The following is a 21,428-nucleotide window of genomic DNA, read 5'->3' on the forward strand; positions in this document are numbered from 1 at the left end:
TTTTCTCACAAAGGAGCTGAAGATAGAGTGGCAGTAGGTGCAAGTTTCTCCAGCCTGTTAGATATTAGAGGGTGAATGGCAGCACATTGGATCAGTGGTTAGCACTGAAGACTTGCAGCGTTGGGATCCTGGGTTCAAATCCCAGCAAGGACAACATCTGCAAGGACTTTGTATGTTCTCCCCGTGTTTGCGTGTGTTTCCTCCTCAGTAAAAAAGCAGCCATAGAGTGTCCAGGAACCTTTTCACACACTTTTCTTAGCCAGGACTGCTTCTTGGCAGGGTTGGACGGTCCCACCAGAGAATCCTCTGGTGTGCCTTGGCTTCTACCTCAGGAGAGTTCATGATAGCGCTAACTTTGCATTTGCTATGGGGCTCTTGAGCGGGGGAGAAAGGTTAGCCCTCAGAATCAAATCCTCTGGTGGGCACAATGTTTTTCAATCTGAAACAGCTTCTCAGTGGGAGTTGTATTTCACCACAGCCATATTCTTTAGCTTGGTGAAAGGACTGGCATAGAGAGAAACTGTATCTACCCCGGCTGTCATTTCTCCGTCACCAGGTTCCGCCCATTGTCACACATGACCATGCCTGGCTGTATGTTCAGCGGTGAGTGCCACAGATCAGGCTGCTGTGTTACAGCTTTCAACAACTCTTCAGCGCTGGGCGGTTTGTCAATTAACCATTAAGCATGTTATCTTCAGCACAGCCTGTTGCCGCTTGGCCAAGGCAGTGCTGCTGTGCTGTCAGCTTGTGACTTATGTGGTCATTTCGGAGATGGAGGAGGAGGTGCATGAGCTGAACAATGTGATTACATTGTTGTTAAATTGGTGACGCTGTTTTTTATACTAAAGAAAGATCCTATTGTTTTGTTTTCTTTACGTTTTTTATTAAGACAAATGCATTCACCAAGAAATGTCATTTTAACATTTTACAACCTTATCTGGCAATGTGGTGTGTGACACATCATCAGACACATCCTGTTTTATTTATGATGGAGGGACTCTGAAAGTCATAAAGCCTATTTTTATAGGGACATCAGACAGCCCTTACTATTCTTAAAAGGCCAGCAGTCGGCCCTAGCTATTGTTAGCGAGCCATCAGCTGGCTATGCTTTGTTGTTCCCATTATTAACAAGTGGGTCTCCTATACTGTTATTGCATATCCAGTGACTGCAAGGGCTGCCAAAAATTTGGACGCAACCCAAAACCCCTTTGAAGAGACATAGAGGAGGGTCTCAGTAAAAAAAATGTTCCCATTATAAAGGAGCGGGTCTCCTATAGTGTCTCCTATAGTGCCCATGCTGTGACTGCAAGGGCTGCCAAAATTTGGGAAAAACCCCACTAAGAAGTTAAAGACACATAGAGCAGGGCCACAGTAACAAGGTACGACATGTTCCCATTAGAAAGGAGAGGGTCTGCTATACAGTTATAGGGTATGCAGTGAGTCCAACGGCTGACCAATTTTAGTAAAAACACCTCTAAGAATTTAAAGACACACAGAGCAGGGCCACAGTAACAAGGTACGACATGTTCCCATTAGAAAGGAGAGGGTCTGCTATACAGTTATAGGGTATGCAGTGAGTCCAACGGCTGACCAATTTTAGTAAAAACACCTCTAAGAATTTAAAGACACACAGAGCAGGGCCACAGTAACAAGATACGACATGTTCCCATTAGAAAGGAGAGGGTCTGCTATATAGTTATAGGGTATGCAGTGAGTCCAACGGCTGACCAATTTTAGGAAAAACACCACTAAGAATTTAAAGACACATAGAGCAGGGCCACAGTAACAAGGTACGACATGTTCCCATTAGAAAGGAGAGGGTCTGCTATACAGTTATAGGGTATGCAGTGAGTCCAACGGCTGACCAATTTTAGTAAAAACCCCACTAAGAATTTAAAGACACTCAGAGCAGGGCCACAGTAACAAGGTACGACATGTTCCCATTAGAAAGGAGAGGGTCTGCTATACAGTTATAGGGTATGCAGTGAATCCAACGGCTGACAATTTTAGGAAAAACCCCACTAAGAATTTAAAGACACACGGAGCACGGCCACAGTAACAAGGTACGACATGTTCCCATTAGAAAGGAGAGGGTCTGCTATACAGCTATAGGGTATGAGTGAGTCCAACGGCTGACCAATTTTAGTAAAAACACCACTAAGAATTTAAAGACACATGGAGCAGGGCCACAGTAACAAGTACGACATGTTCCCATTAGAAAGGAGAGGGTCTGCTATACAGTTATAGGGTATGCAGTGAGTCCAACGGCTGACCAATTTTAGTAAAAACACCTCTAAGAATTTAAAGACACACAGAGCAGGGCCACAGTAACAAGGTACGACATGTTCCCATTAGAAAGGAGAGGGTCTGCTATACAGTTATAGGGTATGCAGTGAGTCCAACGGCTGACCAATTTTAGGAAAAACACCACTAAGAATTTAAAGACACATAGAGCAGGGCCACAGTAACAAGGTACGACATGTTCCCATTAGAAAGGAGAGGGTCAGATATACAGTTATAGGGTATGCAGTGAGTCCAACGGCTGACAATTTTAGGAAAAACCCCCCTAAGAATTTAAAGACACACGGAGCACGGCCACAGTAACAAAGTACGACATTTTCCCATTAGAAAGGAGAGGGTCTGCTATACAGCTATAGGGTATGCAGTGAGTCCAACGGCTGACCAATTTTAGTAAAAACACCACTAAGAATTTAAAGACACATGGAGCAGGGCCACAGTAACAAGTACGACATGTTCCCATTAGAAAGGAGAGGGTCTGCTATACAGTTATAGGGTATGCAGTGAGTCCAACGGCTGACAATTTTAGGAAAAACCCCACTAAGAATTTAAAGACACACAGAGCAGGGCCACAGTAACAAGGTACGACATGTTCCCATTAGAAAGGAGAGAGTCTGCTATACAGTTATAGGGTATGCAGTGAGTCCAACGGCTGACCAATTTTAGTAAAAACCCCACTAAGAATTTCAAGACACACAGAGCAGGGCCACAGTAACAAGGTACGACATGTTCCCATTAGAAAGGAGAGAGTCTGCTATACAGTTATAAGGTATGCAGTGAGTCCAACGGCTGACCAATTTTAGGAAAAACCCCACTAAGAATTTAAAGACACACAGAGCAGGGCCACAGTAATGACAAATTCCCATTAGAAAGGAGAGCGTCTCCCATAGTGTTGGCCTATACAGTGAATGCAAGGGCTGCCAAAAATTTGGAGGCACTTCAATGTCCCTTGGAAGAGACGTGGAGTAGGGCCTCAGAAAAAAATGTTCCCATTAGAAAGGAGCGGGCCTCCTATACTTGTAATGCCCATGCACTAAGTGTATGGGCTGAAAAACATTTAGCCCTGGGGGGTATACCTGAACATACTGTATAAAAATTTATAAAAATCATAAACACCCTTTAAAAAAATTAGGTGGGTGTTGCATCACGGACCACGGTCACCCTGGTGATATGGTGGTGGAGGATGAGGAGAAGGAGAAGGACAAGAGCAAATAGCCAAAATCAGGAAGCGTATACCAATGTGTGGGTGTGAAAAGGTGCATGGGAATATGCCTCCCAAGAAAAGACACTGGATTGGAGTTTATGTTACGCTGCTATCATTCGGTGGTGTTGAGAAGTCTGGCCCAATCCAGCCCTTGTTCATTTTTATAAGAGTCAGCCTGTCAGCATTTTCAGTTGAAAGGCGGATGCGCTTATCACTTATAATTCCACCAGCGGCACTAAAAACCCGCTCTGATAAAATGCTGGCGGCAGGGCAGGCCAGAACCTCCAAGGCATAGAGAGCCAGTTCATTCCACGTATCCAGCTTGGATACCCAATAATTATAAGGCACAGCAGAATCACGGAGGACGTTGGTACGGTCGGCAAGGTACTCCCTCAGCATCTCCCCAAACTTTGCAATCCTTGTGAGAGTACCCAGCCCCTCAGGGCCTATCTGATGGGAGGATCTGAGAAAACTCTCCCAGAACTTTGACAGTGTTCCCCTGCCTCTGCTGGATTGAAGTTTTGTCTCTCTCGCCTATACTCCTTGGTTGTCCAACTTCCAGAACAAGGGCCTTCTGGTACAGCCCCATTTTTGTAGACCTGTCCTACTCAGGAATAAGAGATATAAAGTTCTCCTTGTACCGTGGGTCTAGAAGTGTCACCAACCAGTAATGACTGTCACCCAAAATTTTGAGAACGCGAGGGTCATGGGAAAGGCAGCGTAACATAAACTCGGCCATGGGTGTCAGACTACTAACAGGCAAGACTTCCGTGTCCTCACCAAGAGGATGACTGACCATGCTCTCCTCCTCCTCCTCCTCTCTGTCCTCTGGCCATCCACGCTGAACAGACGGTATGACAGCTGTGCAGGTAGTACCATCTATAGTGCATGAAACTAGCTCCTGTCCTTCCTCCTCCTCCTCTTCCTCATTGTCACCCAATCCACGTTGGGATGAGATGAGGCTTGGCTGTGTGTAATCACCCTGTATGGTTCCTTGCTCCATCTCATTGTGCTCCGCCTGCAATGCATCCTCTTTGATTGTGAGCAGAGAGCGTTTCAGAAGACAGAGAAACGGGATGGTGACGCTAATTATGGCGTCATCGCCGCTCACCATCTTGGTGGAGTCCTCAAAGTTTTGGAGGATGGTACATATGTCTGACATCCATGTCCACTCCTGAGGTCTTATGTGTGGAGTCTGAACTGAATGCCGACGGCCTTGTTGATGCTGGTACTCAACAACTGCCCTCTTCTGCTCACAAATCCTTCCCAACATCTGCAGTGAAGAGTTCCAAGGCGTGGGGACATCACACACCAGTCTGTGAGCCAGAAGCTGTAAACTCTGTTGAAACACTGCAAGGACGGTGGAAGCTGTAGCTGACTTTCTAAAATAGGCATACAGGCGGCTTACTTTAACAAGCAGATCCGGCAGCTCTGGGTAGGATTTGAGAAACCGCTGAACCACGAGGTTAAGCACATGGGCCATGCATGGTACTGTGTGAGCTCGCCTCGCCTCAGAGCCGCCACCAGGTTCCGGCCAATATCACACACGACCATGCCTGGCTGTAGGTTTAGCGGTGTGAGCCACAGATCTGCCTGCTCTTTCAGAGCTGTCCACAACTCTTCAGCATTGTGCGGTTTTTCACCTAAGCATATTAGCTTCAGCACAGCCTGTTCCCGCTTGGCCGAGGCAGTGCTGCAGTGCTTCCAGCTTGTGACTGATGTGGTCATTTCGGAGATGGAGGCTGAAGAGGAGGAGGAGGCTGAGGAGGATGAGGTGCAGGAGCTGTAGACCGTGGGGGCAACCCTGATTGACCTAGGGCCCGCAATCCTTGGCGTTGGGAGGACGTGTTCCGTCCCAAGGTCCGACTGGGTCCCGACTTCCACTATGTTAACCCAGTGTGCCGTCAGCAAGATTTACCATCCCTGCTCACAAGCACTTGTCCACGTGTCCGTGGTTAGGTGGACTTTACCAGTAACTGCGTTGTTGAGAGCACGGCTAATGTTTTGGGACACGTGCTTGTGTAATGCGGGGACGGCACACCGGGAGAAATAGTGGCATCTGGGGACCGAGTACTGAGGGACGGCCGCCGTCATCAGGTTGCGGAATGCTTCCATCTCCACGAGCCTAAAAGGCAACATTTCGAGCGCAAGCAGTCGTGAAATGTAAGAATTTAGTAGTGTGGCCTGTGGGGCATTGGCTGCATATTTGCGCTTGCGTTCCAAGGACTGGGGTATGGACAACTGAATGCTGCGCTGGGACAAGGACATGGACTTGCTTCCTGATGCTACTACTTTAGAGTGTGCAACGACAGTTGCAGGGCAGGAGGCATCTTCGCATGCACCATGGACAGGGGATTGGCTTTCATATACAACAGCGGAAGAAGCAATGGAGTCACCCGCAGACACTGTTCCTGGACCCTGGGGTTCGGCCCATAAAGTCGGGTGCTTTGCTGCCATGTGCCTGATCATGCTGGTGGTGGTCAGGCTGGTGGTTTTGCCACCCCTGCTGATGCTGGCCTGGCAGGTGTTGCAAATGGCCTTTTTGGGGTTATCGGTAGAGTATTTAAAATACAACCAGAAACGGGAAGACCTAACAGTTGTACTGGCAACTTCCTTCGTGTTGGTGTTAAGGGGAACGGTTGCCTGCCTTCTGTCTGCGGCCACCACACTGCTTCTTCCTGCCTGTTGGGGTGCTCTGCCTCCCTCCCCCCTGTGTGCTGCTGTCCTTGCTCTGCATGTCCTCCTGCCAGGTTGGGTCAGTTACTATATCATCCACCACCTCATCTTCCACTTCCGCACCCTGGTCCTCCTCCTGACTTTCTGGCATTTGTGTCTCATCATCGTCCACCTCTTGTGACACTTTCCCACCGTCGCCTTCGTGTGACCGTGGCTGCTCAAATATTTGGGCATCGCTACACGCGATCTCCTCTTGCCCCGCTTCAAGTGGACCGGCCGAGAGGCCCGAATCTCTAAATGGAAAAGTGAACAGCTCTTCAGAGAGTCCAAGTGTGAGATCAGTTGTCTCTGGGTACTCGGCATGGTGGGAGGAAGGAGGATCAGGGTGATGAATATGTGGTCCAGACTCACGGCTACTGAGACTTGACCGTGTGGAAGACAGGGTGGTGGTGGTGGTGGCTAAGTGACTGGAAGCATTATCCGCTATCCAACCAACAACCTTTTGACACTGCTCTGGGTTTAATAGTGGTGTGCTGCGGTCCCCTAGAAATTGGGACAGGAAGGTCAGGCGAGAAGATGTGGGTGTTTGTTGTGGCACAATTTCGGCTTGCCCACAGCCTTGTCCTCGGCCTCTGCATGCACCATTACCATCACGTCCAGTACCCCATCCAGTTCCCCGTCCCTTGCCACGTGCCTTGCCCATTTTAAATGGAGGACAGTATCTTCCACGCTCACTACAAATGACTGAGTTTGGAGCGAATTTATATGTGATCCATGTGACGGTGAAAACAGAGTTTTAAATACCTGTCCTGTACGTAAGTAGTTTGACCAGCAAACTGCTGTGAATTGCTTCACTGACACACTGAAAGAAATTTTTAGGCTATGTGCCCACGATGCAGAAATGAAGCAGAAAATTTCTGCAGCATTTCTGCATCTCCCTGGCAGAAAAAAACGCATGCAGATTGTGCATGCGTTTTTCCTGCAGAATACATGCGGATCCACATGCGGGTTCACATGCGTTTCCGCATGCAGATTGGCAAGCACTTTCCAGGCGATAGCATCACTTGGAAAGTGCTTGACAACTAGGTCACACTGTATAAATCCATGCAAACAGCATGGATTTATACAGTGTGAACCGTAAAAATGAAAACAAATAAAGCTATACTCACCCCCGAGGCCCCGGCGTGGCTGCAGCGCTGCTTCCTGGCTGGTTCCCGGCTGCCGGCATATCGCGAGACAGAGCGGTGAAGGGCCTGCGGTCACATGACTGTGACGTCACCGAAGGTCCTTCAGCGCTGCTGGCATTCAGAGAGAAGACGCCGGACAGGTGAGTATAAACTTTATTTGTTATTTTATTGTTTTTTTACAGGTACAATGGTACCCAGGTCTGGATGAGAGTCTCCTCTCCTCCAGAACTGGGTACCATCCGCACACAGAGACGCATAGAAGCCGCTTGTAAAAATGTACAGTCGCGGTTTCTGTGCGTCTCAATGCAAGTCAATGGCGGGCGTTCCGCTGCACTTCCGCAAAATTAAATGACATGCTGCGGATTTTTGTATGCAGCATAAACGCTGCGGAAAAATCCGCAGCATGTGCATAGAACATGCGGAATCCCCTTGGGGACCATGGGGTGCGGATTACCTAGCGTTTTACAAGCGTTTCCGCTCCGGAAATTCCGCAGCATAAACGCTTGAAAAACGCTACGTGGGCACACAGCCTTAATGGAGGTCAGAAATGGCAGTATTTTCTGAAAACGTATATGTAATCCGTGTGACGGAGAAAACACAGTTTTAAATACCTGGCCTGTAGGTAACTGTTTTGAACAGCAAACCAGTGTCAAAAACTTTGCTGACACACTGAAAAAAAAATTTAATGGAGGCCAGAAATGGCAGTATTTTCTGAAAACGTATATGTGATCCGTGTGACGGAGAAAACACAGTTTTAAATACCTGGCCTGTAGGTAACTGTTTTGAACAGCAAACCGGTGTCAAAAACTTTGCTGACACACTAAAACAAATTTTTAATGGAGGCCAGAAATGGCAGTATTTTCTGAAAACGTATATGTAATCCATGTGACGGAGAAAACACAGTTTTAAATACCTGGCCTGTAGGTAACTGTTTTGAACAGCAAACCAGTGTCAAAAACTTTGCTGACACACTCAAAAAATTTTTTAATGGAGGCTAGAAATGGCAGTATTTTCTGAAAACGTACAGTACAGACTAAAAGTTTGGACACACCTTTTCATTTAAAGATTTTTCTGTATTTTCATGACTATGAAAATTGTACATTCACACTGAAGGCATCAAAACTATGAATTAACACATGTGGAATTATATACTTAACAAAAAAGTGTGAAACAACTGAAAATATGTCTTATATTCTAGCTTCTTCAAAGTAGCCACCTTTTGCTTTGATGACTGCTTTGCACACTCTTGGCATTCTCTTGATGAGCTTCAAGAGGTAGTCACCAGAAATGGTTTTCACTTCACAGGTGTGCCCTGTCAGGTTTAATAAGTGGGATTTCTTGCCTTATAAATGGGGTTGGGACCATCAGTTGTGTTGTGCAGAAGTCAGGTGAATACACAGCTGATAGTCCTACTGAATAGACTGTTAGAATTTGTATTATGGCAAGAAAAAAGCAGCTAAGTAAAGAAAAACAAGTGGCCATCATTACTCTAAGAAATGAAGGTCAGTCAGTCCGAAAAATTGGTCAAACTTTGAAAGTGTCCCCAAGTGCAGTTGCAAAAACCATCTTTGTGCGACACAGAAAAGGTGAACGGATGGACTCTACATGCCTGGTTCCCACCGTGAAGCATGGAGGAGGAGGTGTGATGGTGTGGGGGTGCTTTGCTGGTGACACTGTTGGGGATTTATTCAAAATTGAAGGCATACTGAACCAGCATGGCTACCACAGCATCTTGCAGCGGCATGCTATTCCATCCGTTTTGTGTTTAGTTGGACCATCATTTATTTTTCAACAGGACAATGACCCCAAACACACCTCCAGGCTGTGTAAGGGCTATTTGACCAAGAAGGAGAGTGATGGGTTGCTACGCCAGATGACCTGGCCTCCACAGTCACCAGACCTGAACCCAATCGAGATGGTTTGGGGTGAACTGGACCGCAGAGTGAAGGCAAAAGGGCCAACAAGTGCTAAGCATCTCTGGGAACTCCTTCAAGATTGTTGGAAGACCATTTCCGGTGACTACCTCTTGAAGCTCATCAAGAGAATGCCAAGAGTGTGCAAAGCAGTCATCAAAGCAAAAGGTGGCTACTTTGAAGAACCTAGAATATAAGACATATTTTCAGTTGTTTCACACTTTTTTGTTAAGAATATAATTCCACATGTGTTAATTCATAGTTTTGATGCCTTCAGTGTGAATGTACAATTTTCATAGTCATGAAAATACAGAAAAATCTTTAAATGAGAAGGTGTGTCCAAACTTTTGGTCTGTACTGTATGTGTGATCCGTGTGACGGAGAAAACACAGTTTTAAATAGATGGATTTTTAGCACTGTAATATGGAAAGGACCTGGCTGTATTCTGCAGTGCCAACAAGCAAATGGCGCAGAAAAACTGTGTTCTCTGGATTGCTTTTTAAGCAAATAATGAGGAATAAGATGCAAAAAAAATTATTCCTGGCCCCTGAGACCTGGGCCTATTTCCAGAAATATCTAACAGCAGCAGAAGGCAGAATTGGAATGAAACCTCTTGTGTTATATGCACTGCAGTCTGCTATATACACTGCCTGCCTGATATCTCTGCAGATGGATTAGTTAGTCCTCAGAAGGACTGTTTGTTAAGATGGATATGTGTAATGTACGGTTTTTCTCCCTACACTACCTAATACATTATCAAATCTCTCCCTGACACAGCAGCAGCTCTCCCTACACTGTCTGATCCGGAGTGACTGTGACGAGCATGGCGGAGCCAGGTCTGATATAGACCTGATGACGCTGTGCGGCCAGCCAATCACTGTAATGCCCACAACCAACATGGCTATGGCATTGCAGTGCATGGCAGACAATCCCTGCATGTTCATTGGATCTCTAAAGAGCGCCAAACATGCAGGGATGGGACCCGAGTTCCCGGCCGAGCAACCCGGAAATACTCGCCGAGCGCCGAGCTTGTCGAGCACCATGATGCTCGGGCGCGTACCGAGTAGTGGCGAGCACGTTCGCTCATCACTAAACATAACCCAAAATGGCAGTTCACGTCTGGTAATGATTAATACGGCAAAGGAGTGCAGTATGCTCATGGGATGTACTAGCCAATATTACTGGGAGGGACACTCCCATAAGAAAAAAATCTGAAACTTAGATTAGATTGCAAACTGCATATCAAAACTGAAAATCAATGATGAAAATGGAAGACTGAAACTTAATGTGATTTTATTAACTAAAGGTAACCCCCAGCAATATATGTAAAAAAAACTTCTTTTTTTTCTATGTTAAAAGTATTCATAACATTTACCCCTTTACCACTTTGGATTTTTCCGTTTTTGCGTTTTCGTTTTTTGCTCCCTGTCTTCCCAGAGCCATAACGTTTTTTTTTTCCATCAATATGGGCTTGTTTTTTTGCAGAACGAGAAGTACTTTTGATTGACATCATTGGTTTTACCATATCGTGCACTGGAAATGGGAAAAAAAATTCAAAGTGCGGTGAAATTGCAAAAAAAGTGCAATTCCACAATTGTTTTTTGGGGCTTTTTTTTTACAATTTAAATGCTAAAACTGACCGGCCATTATGATTCCCCAGGTCATAATGAGTTCGTAGATACCAAATATATATAATGTATAGATTTTTTTTTGTTTAAGTGGTTAAAAAAATCCAAAGTTTTCAAAAAAATTTTTTTGCTATTTTCCAAGACCTGTAGCGTCTCCATTTTTTGGGATCTGGGGCTCAGTGAGGGCTTATTTTTTGTGCGTCGAGCTGACGTTTTTATTGATACCATTTTGGGGTAGATACTATCTTTTGATCACCTGTTATTGCATTTTATTGCAATTTTGCGGCGACCAAAAAAAAACGTAATTCTGCCGTTTTGATTTTTTTTCTCGCTACGCTGCTTACCGATCGGATTAATTATTCTTTCAGATTGATTGATTGGGAAATTCTGAAAGTGGCGATACCAAATATGTGTATGTTTGATTTTTTTATGGTTTTATTTTGAATGGGGCGAGGAGGGGTGATTTGAACTTTTATAATTTTTTAAATATTTTTAAAAACATTTTTTTTACTTTACACTAGCTTCAATAGTCTCCGTAGGAGATTAGAAACTGCCATCATATGATCACCTGTGCTATACACAGGTGGGCTTCAGCTCTGCTGTGTGTAGCAAAAATGCTCACTTGCTATGAGCGCCGACCGCTGGACGGCGCTCATAGTATCCCAGCAATGACAACCGCAGCGGTCTCCTGCAGACCCCTGGTTGTCATGCCAACCCATCGGCGACCCGCGGTCATGTGACACAGGCGCCGATGGGCAGGATTAGTGACGTGCTTCCGGCACGTGCATGTTAAATGCCACTGTCAGAGTTTGACAGCAGCGTTTAACATGTTAATCATGAATCTACAGTACCGATTCTACTGTACAGATCAGCTGTCATGTGCCCGAAAACATGCAGGCTCAGTGCCGGAGCCCGCATGGAGTGCAGGGATACGACATTGGACGTACTCATACGTCCAAGGTCATGAAGGAGCTAAAGGGAACCTGTCACGCAAAAAAACGCTATTAACTTGCAGATATGGGGTTAATCTGCAGGTTAATAGCTTTCTGAACCTGCCTGGTGGTGGCACTTAGACCCCCGCTGCCTGGAGGAAATTAACTTTATTCCTCTGGGTAGGATTCAGGTTTCAGTCATACTGTTGTTGCTGGCACAGATTCAGTCACCAACTTTGATATGTGACTTTGAAATGTGACTTTTACAACTGATAATAATAAAAAAAGTCAAAGTTTGCTGCTGGGACTTGAACCCAAAACTCTATATCTAGAAGCTAGTGCACTTACCAGTCCCAGGAGCATACAGCAAACTTTTTATTATTGTTATTATTATTATTATTATTATCATCAGTTGTAAAGTCAGATGTCAAAGTCACTTATCAAAATCACTTATCAAAGTCACATATCAAAGTCACATATCAAAGTCAGATGTCAAAGTCACTTATAAAAGTCACATATCAAAGTCACTTATCAAAGTCACTTATTAAAGTCAGATGTCAAAGTCACTTATAAAAGTCAGATGTCAAAGTCACTTATCAAAGTCTGTTATCAAAGTCACATATCAAAGTCAGTTCTCAGACAGGGTATTTAGCCTCAAACTGACATTATTCTGATGTTTGACTTTGATATCTGATCATGTCCTAAAATGGACACTGTACATATATATAGTCATTAATGTACAAATCTCTAAATATACAGGGTGCCTTTTGTATCACACTCTGTAAATATATAGGGTGCCTTGTATATCACATTATCACAAGCGTAAATGTTTTAAATGTTTAGGACCTGAATAGAATTCTATTACTTTTCCCTCTGGACCTCCCCTAAATATATAATATAGATCTGAACGGCTACTTGGAAACCATGCTATTCTTCTTCCTTCCAAATTAGCATGGCACTGTGCTGGACGACCCTTCCTCGGGTGTTTATCTAAAGTATGCAGTAGGGTGCAAGATGAAGTTTGAGGGACATTTGGGCCTTGATAATTTGCTCATATGGTCCCAAATTGCTCCTACAGCATTCATGTATGTATCATATAAAATAGGGTCAATACGTCCATTAGATACCCTATTCATTTTTTAATTAATTTGTCAGTGGTTTAAAGATTTTTCGATCCGAATCATGGATCAAACTTGCCAGTGCATCTTCTGGGTCAATGAAAATCTCAAATAGCACATTAATGCTGGAGAAACCTCTATCAGGGTTTTTGCAGATAAGAAAAACTGATCAAACACTGATGAAAATCTAATCCATCAGATCAATGGAAGTCAGTGAATTTTATTTTTTTTTACATATGATAAAAAGAAATGACATTTAAATGAGGCTTTAGACAGCCAAACCCTTCATTTAACAGTACAATATATTTAAGCACAAAGCTGTTTGGCTAGTTAGATCTGAAGGTCAATTAGTACTTCAATTTTATCAATACAGACATAACATCGGAGTCAAGTGACTTCCTTTTTCTGTGAACCAGGATGGTAAAAAACACAAATCAAAATAGGGGCTAGTAGCTTTTTAGAAGAAGAAGAAGCAACATATCTGGCACAGCTGCATTACTTCTCATTTTACAGACGCACTGCCACTAACATCTTTGTTGGCCAAGGTGTGATAGTAATTGATGCCATCAATTTACCACAGTTGATGTACATCAAAGTAGAGAGCTGTGCAGGACAGCAAGCAGTGTGAAAAGGCCCTTTTCATTCATGACCATTGACACATTTCTATTTCACAGTTTGTGCATAATGTATAACAAATGGTAGCAGATTGCCTACAGAGGCCATTCTACACAAAAACATCTTCACAGATTTATGCAAAAAATGTATGTGAACCCCTTGCTGTGCAGCAGATGAATTTTAAGTGTACCTGTGGCGCCCCTGAGGGTTCGGTCACCACAGAGGTACTGCACCTCACCCAGAGGTGTGGTGTCTCCCTTCTCTCAGGTAAGGAGGGGGTGCTGCATGGAACCCCAACACCTACATCAAACACTACACTACCCCAGGCCAGCAGGAGGGGCAAGACGCAATGTAGTCTTCCGCTGAGCCCTGACCCTGGCTGGGGTGGGGGGAACCCAAAGTTAAGGGGAACCAGTAGTGGGTGTGGGTGGAGGAAGTAGTTTATGGGAGCACTCATATAGTAGATATATAAAAGGTAGACATCTTAGAACGGTGGTGAGTCGAGGAGTGTGGTTCAAAGGAACAGTCTGGGAGCAGAGTCTCTATAGGAGCTCTGCTCCACTACAAGGGCCCAGGACTGAGGCCCAGGAGGGGAGCAGGGAGTAAGCTCCGTTCTACAGAAGGGATCCTAGGGGAGTACGGCGAGTGCAGGCGGCACCCGTACACCCCGAACCTGCCAAGTGTCAGGAGGATCTAGGCCGCAAGAAGGGGACGGGCCCCTGGCCCAGTCGTGCAGCTTCAGGCCTCGGTTGGAAAAACCGGAGGCTTCTGACTTCTATAGCCAGAAGCCAAACCCCCACTTTAATCCAAGTAAGGTCAGGCAGGTCTGTGCAACTCCAACGGACAGGGGGGACCTCGCAGCACCCGAACAGGATCCACAGTGGGAAGCGCAGGGCAGGAGGGAGTAAGACCCAACGTGAAGTCGGTCTAGAGAGGTACATAAGAAAGTGGGGTTCCGCCAGGTACACCCGAACTGCCTGAGGAAGGACTGAACCCCTGCCCGGTGAACGCAGTGCAACGCGGGAGGCCTGCACCAGTACAGTGCACCTGAGGACTGTCTAAGAACTGTGAGTAAATCTTGGATGACTGCACTGAGCTGCCTCCGCTCCTTTATTTCGCTGGTGCCATTTCCCTCCCTGCACTACAATGCCCAGCGCACCTCCTCCATTTATCTACACTGCCCTGAGGCCTGCTCCACCTGTGGGGAGCCATTCCATCATAAGCTGCCCTACCATCTGCCTCAGAGGACTGTTGCAGCGCTGGTGATCCTCACCAGACACCACAGGTGGCGTCACTAAAAAATCCCAAAAACCCCATATAAAAGTGTCCCCCCCCCATTTCACTGACCGCCCTGGGTCACAGACCGGGCCAGCCACCGTGATATCCCCCGGCAACCAGAGGCCCGGCTGCCGAGTACCCCACAGCCCTGGGGGCGAGTCATACCTATTATTTTATTTTATTTGATCTAAATACATCTAAAATTCTGTGCAGATCTATTGTTATAACTGTAGAGGTGCCTGAGATCTATGGTAATTATTTTCCCACAAAATTCTAAATCCTCTAACTTTCATATAGCTAAAAAGTTAATTGGGTTTACAGCAGTAGGAAAGCTAAAAGGCACCTCTGTTCAGCAGGACTTTCAATCACTTTAATAGGGTTTTTTAGCAGTCTTAAAGGGAACCTGTCACCAGAAATTATGCCATTAACCTGCGGTTAATCTGCAGGTTAACAGCGTTATTATGCTGCCCGGCGCCTGCATGCAGCTGTATGCAGCGGGGAGAAAATGAACTTTATTCTTCCCTCCAGCATTCGGTTGCAGTCACGGGGGCGGTGCTGGCGCTGGTTCAGTCACCGCTGTGAGAATACAGAGTGGCCGCTGTAACTGCACCCCTGGCCCTGACTGACACTCCCTCTGCATTGGGGCTCAGCTGTCAGTCAGCGCTCCCCCCGTCCCCATGACTGAAACCGAATGCTGGTGGGGAGAATAAAGTTAATTTTCTCCCTGCTGCATTCGGCTGCATGCAGGCGCCGGGCAGCATTATAATGAGGTTAACCTGCAGATTAACCCCATATCTGCAGGTTAATTGCGTTATTTCCGGTGACATCGAACAATTGAACCACATATCAAAAAAGACCCACTATATATTGAATAAGTAAAAAGCAGTGTTTGGGTATCTAACACATAACTTTTATTAGGTCCTCTAAAACCAAAAAGGCCAGTATTTTGACAAGTCGACACAAGACATATACATATAACATAAACAAGTGTAAGACAACACCAGTAATCACTACCAAAAAGACTGCAATAAAATCATGATGTCAACCCATACCATACCATACTCCAACATACACTGTATAAAGAACAGTTGGTACGTTAATGTGTATGTGACGCGCCCCCTGGGCCATGTTTGGGGAATACCCGGAGCCGGATCTGTTGGGGGTAGTAGTCCTCGTGGCGGTGACCCGGTCCGTGCCCAGGGTGTCAAACTAAGTGGCAGAATTAGTATATGATGTTTTAGTGTTCGACTACGCCACCCGTTGAATGCTGTTATGAAACCGCCGCTGCAGGGCAGACCGCTGAGGCCGGTGGTACAGTTTTGCAGCGTGGGTAGTATAACCCCCAACGGGAGGGGTATGGCCTCAGGGCAGCGGACGTGGATGATGGGGATGGTAGAATTGCACGCAGGCACCAGGAACCACTCAGAGACGGTGCGGTGTAGTTCAGGGTCTTTACTGGTGACAAAGATAGACCCTCCCGGGAGTACTGGCTAGCGGTCGGGATCTGGTCAGTCCGTGAGCAGACAGGATCTCCCCTGGCCAGGCGGAGTTGTAGGCCTCCCCAACTAACTGTACTCTTCTTGGCTACCTTGCTAGAAGCGGGTAAAAGTAGCCCACGTCCCTGAGTGTACCGTGTGGTGCTCACCCGTATGGCCGGTGACTCGGGGCTTTCTGGTAGCCTCCGCTCCACGACGGCGGTGCTGGTCCCTTGCGTGTGACCGTGCCTTTGGGTTTCTTGGCCAGAGGACCTGAAATCCCCTGCCGGTCGGTTTCTGCTGCTGGGTATGGAACAATCCCCACAGCCTCGGACTCCGTGTCCGGTGAGATCTCTTCAGCCAAGGCGAGCTATCTAGCTTCCAGCCTCTGGCACTCACTCCTGCTCCTACAGAGCTCCTGTTGTCACTTTCCCTGCAACTGCTCCACACCAGACCAGACTGTGTCTCTGTCTCTGTCTGTGTTCTTTTTCTAACCCCACCTCAGCCCCAGTTTATATAGGGGAAGTTCTTCCCCTCCCAGGACTGGGCAGGAGGTGTGGCATGCTTAGGATTCCTGACCAGGAGACCTCCCACCTGCTCACAGACGTAATATTGCTATTACTGTGGTAACCAGACCCCTGGGGTTCCACATTCCCCCCTAGTAAAATTTAGTACTCCGGGACTAAACATATTTTTTTGAAAACATAACAGGGTATAAACAGGAACAATACAATAAGGAAAAACATGATAAAGTGGTCACGGCGTGTCCGCAACCGGGTGCAATTTTTGAAACAAAAAGGGTGTCCATTTCACCATAGAACAGGGAGCCGTAACCAGGTAGGGGTCTGTCCTGCCCCGAGTCTTTAACAGTCTTTAGTCCGTTCCTGGGTTACGCTCCAAACATATATACAATAGAGTTCTAGTAAATCCACAAAAGATACCTATAAAATAACTGGAAAAACATAATTATTTACAAGCAACAGTAAACAGGTAAATATTAATAAAACAGTCTAAACACTTTAGATCCTCCAACGTACGGGCAACTGGCCTCTAGTGGCTCTAGTGGACCTACGGAGCTCACTAACTGGTCCTGCCCTACCGGGTGCAGGAGCTGTTAAAGGTAAGCTGGGCAGCTGTCTACGGACTCTTTGGCTCACTAGGGGCACGGCAGGCTCACTATAAGCAGAGGGTCGATTCTCCTGGTCTGCTTGTGTGGGGTCTTCTGCCTCCTGGACCGGCTGCTCTTCCAGCTCTACCTGTTTTTCCGTAGGCACTTGGGATGCTGGCTGGAGGAAGGTGAGGACGGGTACCACAACAGCGCCATTTACTTGTGTCCAAGACCGAGGGAAGTCTCCGAGTACAGTACTGACCATCTCTTCCCTTTCCTCTGCGGGTCGAGGGATTTCTTGATCTTCTTCAGGGTTTCGCAGCTGCTCGGGACACTTCTTCAGGTGATCTCGGGAGACAATGGCTGTGGTTTCTCCTCCATCCTTACTGATTGTGCAGACTTTCGGGTTTTCATGGCTTGATGGCAGTACGGTGTACGGGTCCTTCTCCCACTGGTCGTCCAACTTGTGGAGCCGTCTTTTCCTCTTCAAGACCTGTTCTCCAGGTACCAGGGGAACAGCGGGAGCATACTGGTTGTAAGTCTTCTCCTGTCTTTCTCTTGCTTGACGGAGACTTCGCTCAACGCTCTCCTGTACTTTCCAGTACTGCTGCTGCCTCTCTGTGTCCCAGTCTGCTTCTGGTGAAGTGTCCTCGGGTGTCAGGACTCCCATATCCAGATCAACAGGCAGCTTACCAGGTCTTGCTCTCATTAGGTAAGCCGGGGTACAGTTGGTAGAACCTACAGGGATGTGGTTGTATAGGTCCACCAGATCAGGCAGTTTCTCAGGCCACAGACTGCGTTCTTCCAGGGGCAATGTTTCCAGAAGGTCTATCACCACCTGGTTCATCTTCTCGCAAAGTCCATTGGTTTGCGGATGATAGGGTGTTGTTCTTATCTTCCGGCAGCCATACAGAGTGCAGAACTCCTGGAAGACTTCCGCTTCAAAGGCAGGTCCTTGGTCCGTCAGCACCTGCTCTGGGTATCCGTGTGGACGACAGAAGTGCTGCTGGAAGGCTCTAGCTGCTGTTTGAGCCGTTAAGTCCTTGACGGGGACTACAACCAAGAACCGGGAGTAGTGATCCACGATGGTTAACGCATAGACGTAGCCACTTCTGCTGGGGGTCAGTTTTACATGGTCCAAGGCTACCAGTTCCAACGGCTGCCTGGTGACGATGGACTGCAGGGGAGTCTTCTGGCTGGCACGGTCCTTCCTTCTTAGGTTGCATGGGCCACAGTCTCTGCACCACCTCTCGATGGTCCCTCTCATGCCTACCCAGTGGAACCGCCCGCGCAGCAGGAACTCCAGCTTCTTCCATCCGAAGTGCCCAGCTCCGTCGTGGTATGCCTCCAGTACCATAGCCGCGTCTCTTCTTGGCACCACTACTTGCCAGATCAGTTCATGCATCCGGGAGTTAACCATTCTGCGGCACAACTTCCCCTTGTAAAGGAACAGTCGACTCTTCTCAGCCCACAGTTGCTTGGTCTCCTCCGGAGCGTCTGGGTCAAGGCGGGCATCTGGCTGAGTCAGCATCTCCTTCAACGGTCGGACGGCGGGGTCACTGTCCTGCGTTTCCGCCCAGTTGTAATGAGGTAAGGGGTTGAACGTAGTGGATTGCTTACCCCTTACACGGTGGGAATACTGGGTAGTCCCATGACGGTGAAACGCGGGGAGTTCAACTTCTTCCAATTCCTCTGGATCTTCCCCTACGTCCGGTAGGTTTGGCATTCTGGACAAGGCATCCGCGTTGGTATTGGAGCGTCCTGCCCGGTATTTGATCGTGAACTCATAGTTGGACAGGCGGGCCATCCATCTCTGCTCCAGGGCACCGAGTCTTGCAGTGTCCAGGTGTGTCAACGGGTTGTTATCCGTGTACACGGTGAACCGGGAAGAGGCGAGGTAGTGCTTAAAGCGTTCGGTGACTGCCCACACCACTGCCAGGAACTCTAGCTTGAATGAGCTGTAATTCTCAGGGTTTCTTTCGGTGGGTCGCAGTTTTCGACTGGCGTAAGCAATTACCCGTTCTCTCCCCTGCTGGATCTGGGACAGTACGGCTCCCAGCCCGATGTTACTTGCGTCGGTGTAGAGGATAAAGGGCTGGCTGTAATCAGGGTACGCCAGGATTTCATCCCCCGTGAGGGCCATCTTCAGCTGGCGGAAGGACTCTTCTTCCAGCTTCTCCCATCTGAAGGGCGGCTTCTGGTTCTTGGCCTTCCTGGACTGGCCTATCAGGAGGTCCTGCATAGGAGCTGCCTTTTTGGTGAAACCGGGAATGAACCTTCGGTAGTAGCCTACCAACCCGAGGAACTGCCGCACTTCCTTTACGCTGGAGGGTCTTGGCCATTCCTTAATCGCGGTGATCTTATCAGGGTCGGGGGCCACTCCGTCAGCACTCACCACGTGTCCCAGGTACTGCACTTTTGGTTTTAGCAGGTGACACTTCGACGGTTTCACCTTCAGACCGTAGTTTGCCAGGGCTTCAAACACCTCCGCCAGGTGTTTCAGGTGGTCCTCGTAGGTTTTGGAATAAACTATAACATCGTCCAGGTACAGCAGGACCGTCTCAAAGTTCCGGTGTCCCAGACAGCATTCCATCAATCGTTGGAAGGTTCCTGGTGCGTTGCAGAGTCCGAACGGCATGCAGGTAAACTCGCTAAGTCCCATCGGGGTGGTGAATGCGGTCTTCTCCCGGTCCGCCTCTGCTACAGGAACCTGCCAGTACCCGCTAGTGAGATCCAAAGTGGAGAAGAAGTTAGCAGATTTTAAAGCAGCCAAAGACTCCTCTATCCTTGGTAAGGGGTACGCATCTTTGTGTGTGATACGGTTGATTTTCCGGTAATCTACACACATTCTCATAGTGTTGTCTTTCTTTTTAACCAAGACTAGTGGAGCTGCCCAGGGGCTACAGCTATCCCTGATTACCCCAGCCTCCTTCATGTCTCTAAGCATCCCCTTGGCGTGTTGGTAGTGTGCAGGGGGTACGGGTCGGTATCTCTCCTTTATGGGAGGATGGTTTCCCGTGGGGATGTGGTGTTCTACCCCATTTACTCGCCCGAAGTCTAGCGGGTGTTTACTAAACACTCTCTCGTACTCTCGAACCACCCGATAGACTCCCTGTTTCTGGTGTGAGGGAGTGGAGTCAGTACCCAAATGCAGTTGCTGACACCAGTCCTCCATTTGTTGCTTAGAGCCGTTACCTTCCTCTGGATGAGATGGAGGCAAGGGTTCCACGGACTGTACAGAATTTTGGTTGATGGTATACAATTTGGCTAGCGTAGCATACCGGGGCAGGTACACTTCCCTCTTCCCGATATTTATTATGTGAACGGGCACCCTCCCATGGCGTACATCAACCACCCCCCGTGCTGTCAAAATGGTGGGCCTACTGTCTGAGTAGACGGGTTCTACCATTGCTTGGTAGTCTCTACCTCTGAGACCAATAGCTGCCCGGCACCAAATCATCATCTCACTTTTTGGGGGCATGGCAATAGGGAACGGGTCACACATTCTCACGCTACCTATCTCACCACCGGAGAGTTCCACTTGTTGCCGTCGCATCAGTGCCCGGATCTCTTTTTGGAGCACTCGCTGCTGGCCGGAGCTGGCGTTCTTGGCAACCTGCTGTAAAATGAGAATCACCTCCGCAAGACAATTTTCAATCACATTAGTTCCTAGAGTTATCTTTGGGTGACTCTCGCGCTTGTCAATGTCTACAATGATCAGTCCCTGTGCTGCCAGTTCGACTTTACCGATTTTAATGGTCATCTCTTTAAATCCGATCTGTGGCACGGGCTGACCATTGCTGGCGATGATACTCAAGTCGTCGTCTGGGTAGCGGGTTATATCCGAGTCATTCCAGTACTGCTTGAAGAGCACGTACGGGATGGTGGTGACCTGTGACCCGGTGTCAAGTAGGGCACTCATAGGAATGCCATCCAGTACCACAGGCAAGACTGGACGTCCTCCCACGTATTTGTCACGCCAGTTCGATGGGCCTG

Source organism: Phyllobates terribilis, unplaced genomic scaffold, assembly GCF_046119375.1.
Source record: "Phyllobates terribilis strain yellow unplaced genomic scaffold, ASM4611937v1 Scaffold_4__5_contigs__length_816908805, whole genome shotgun sequence".
Lineage (NCBI taxonomy): Eukaryota > Metazoa > Chordata > Amphibia > Anura > Dendrobatidae > Phyllobates > Phyllobates terribilis.